This window comes from Etheostoma spectabile, chromosome 13 (genome assembly GCF_008692095.1).
Source record: "Etheostoma spectabile isolate EspeVRDwgs_2016 chromosome 13, UIUC_Espe_1.0, whole genome shotgun sequence".
NCBI lineage: Eukaryota > Metazoa > Chordata > Actinopteri > Perciformes > Percidae > Etheostoma > Etheostoma spectabile.
Genome location: NC_045745.1, coordinates 7544339 through 7547453, shown reverse-complemented (window position 1 = coordinate 7547453; position 3115 = coordinate 7544339). Strand labels below are relative to the sequence as shown.

Sequence of the window (3115 nt, the reverse complement as noted above, 5' to 3'; positions counted from 1 at the left end):
CCCCAGGTGTGTCTGTTAGAACACGGACGGAGACAACTTCTCTCTTTTTATGCTTTATTACAATCAAGCAATGTGTAACCCAGGTAAAAGGTGACGAACACAAACAACTAAATCCCTAGCTAACTTACTTTAAATATGCCAGAACTATAGACCAATACAACAACCGGCTTAAATGAACTGACAACATCAGTTACACGACTTACAGTTAAAGACGCACACACACGATCTCAGCTGATTATCCTCCGGACAGCTAGTCCCTTTTTCTTTTATCTCTCTTTTTTTCTCCGTGTGGCGTGCGCGCCCGCTCGCAGTGTGAGGCGCATGTCCGTGTTATTCTCCGACATACAGTCACAATCACACCTGATAGACAACCTTTTGTACAAAACTAAAGTAATGAGCCAATTTTGTAAAATGTGAGAAGTAGAAAGTACAGATTTTTGTGTTAAAATGTAAGGAGTAAAAGTAAAAAGTTGGCATAAAAATGAATAGTAAAGTAAAAATATCTGAAAAATCTACTTAAGTACAGTAACAAAGTAGTTGTACTTCTTACTTCCAATATCTGCCTCTCTCTTATATTATATTGGGCCTGTGATATTTAGTATTCTGGAAATGTGCTTTAACTGTGCATTTGTTCGAGTGAAGTGGAGTTCAGCATCTTTCCCAAACCAAAAACATGGGAGAAGGTTGACTTCAAGGAGTGCAGGAGATTACATTCAGTAATTCCTTAGTGTTACGTATCATATGCATCCATGAAACCTAATTTTGTGCAGACCACAAAAAGCACTTAAAAGATACACAGTATCTTCTTGCATGGTTCAAACTTTGAAAACCGGTAACACAACACAACCTGATAAATGAAAATTTATGATATGAAACGTGCAGCTTTTTTTTTTTCCAAAGCACAGTTAACATCTGTTAATTCTGCAAGCCAGAGACAAAATGTCAGACTGATTTACATGCATCTCACCTGAGCTGAGGTCATGAAAAAACATGATTCCCTGCTCTGAGATTAATTAGAAACAGGCTTTTGTTCGTGCATACTTCAATTTTGCCAGGATGACAGTTCTGCATTTAACACCATTTATGAATTTCAAAGGATCCTGCCAAGTACCGCAAGCCCAATTTTTCGGTTTATAGCTTAAGGGAGTTGGATTACATTATTATGCCAACAATATCATGGCCCAGTATGCAAAGTAGGTCTCCGTCCTGTGAATTGTTACCATGGTAGAGGAAACCTTTCCGTCGCTTAGCCCCTGTGGTATGTGAGGTTTCTTGTGTTAAAGCACAACAGAGATAATCAAATCAACTTCTCCGTCAAATTCTCTCAGATCTTAATATGAAATGCAATACATTTGGGGATGTTAAGAAATTTTATAAAAAAGTTTGGTATGTATTTCAACAAACTGAACAAGTGTATTTTTCGGAGGATAACTTAAGATGCATCATCTCTTTTTCAACAGGGTCTGTTAGGACTATTATAAGGCGCAAACTGCACAAAAAAACACAGTAACAAATAAAAAATAAATAAAAAAAGATTTGCATAAAATTAATTCATAATTACAAATGTAAACATTATAAGCAAGAGAAATCTAATTTGAGATGAGAAAAGGTTGGTTTTGAATTATCTAAAATATAAACCAATGGAAGCCTTACAGCAGTGTTTTTCTTCTTTATACCAGTTTCTGTCGGGACAGATAGACAAAGTGTTAAAATATGTTCATTATGTACTCGGATGCTGTGCTTTTCCATATTGTGTAAATGTTTATACCACAGGGGAGCGCTTTGGTGCAGGCTTTAGAGGACGCGTTTGCATCATTATGTTTGTCCCAGTTGTTTTGCTGTAGTTAACTGAGAAGCTGTCTGACCGTGAGACTGATGTGTCGAGAACGGCTCAAGATGATTCATCTCTATAGTCAACTCTTTTCCTCTGAATACAATATTAGCTGCAACAATAGTGTAACATAACTTAACACAAAGTAGTTATCAACTGTGCCTCTTAACTGTGGAGTCCCCCAGGGATCTATTCTTGGTCCTATTCTTTTTGCACTGTACCTCCTTCCACTTGGAATAGTTTTTAAAAAGCATGGCATCTCCTATCATCTTTATGCTGATGATTGTCAAATTTATATACCAATCAAAAAGCAGGAAGGCAGCTCCCTGACACCCCTACTTAACTGTTTAAATGACGTCAAAGCGTGGTTAGCCCAAAATCTTTTAAAACTAAATGAGAGTAAAACTGAGATCATGCAGTTTGATGATTCATCTCTATAGTCAACTCTTTTCCTCTGAATACAATGTTAGCTGCAACAATAGTGTAACATAACTTAACACAAAGTAGTTATCAACTGTACCTCTTAACTGTGGAGTCCCCCAGGGATCTATTCTTGGTCCTATTCTTTTTGCACTGTGACATCCTCTACTGGAATAGTTTTTAAAAAGCATGGCAGCCTATCATCTTTATGCTGATGATTGTAAATTATATACCAATCAAAAGCAGGAAGGCAGCTCCCTGACACCCCTACTTAACTGTTTAAATGACGTCAAGCGTGGTTAGCCCAAAATCTTTTAAAACTAAATGGAGTAAAACTGGATCATGCAGTTTGGCCCCATAACTCTATGATAAAATTGGGCCCCCTCAGTGATTTTGTGCATCCTGTTGTAACAACCTTGGGTTAAAAATAGACAGTGATTTTAAACTTGACAAACAAATAAATGCAGTTGTGAAATCTAGTTTTTTCACTTCGTCTTTTAGCCAAAGTTAAACCGTTTTTGTCGTTTACAGTTTTGAACAAGCTATACATGCTTTATTTTTCTCGTTTAGACTACTGTAATGCACTTTTATCGGTATAAGTCACAAGCACTTTCACGCTTCAGTTAGTCCAAAATCTGCAGCACGTCTTTTAACTGGAACTAAAAAGCGCGCTCATATAAGTCCAATTCTTGCTTCATTGCACTGGCTTCCTGTACGTTTTAGGATTGATTTTAAGATTTATTGTGTTTTTAAAGCTGTGAATGGACTGGCCCCAACATATATCTCAGACCTCATCTAGATTTATAGGCCGGCGGGGTCACTGAGGTCAGAGAGCCAGCTCCAGCTTGTGGTCCCAAAGACGAG

The 3115-nt window shown here is 37.4% G+C and overlaps 1 protein-coding gene across 2 annotated transcripts in view; it reads right to left on the bottom strand.

Annotated features, from left to right (window-relative positions):
• Positions 1 to 3115, bottom strand: part of pcp4a (Purkinje cell protein 4a) — a 35126-nt gene that overhangs the window by 5996 nt on the left and 26015 nt on the right. The gene's annotated exons all lie outside the window — the stretch shown is intronic.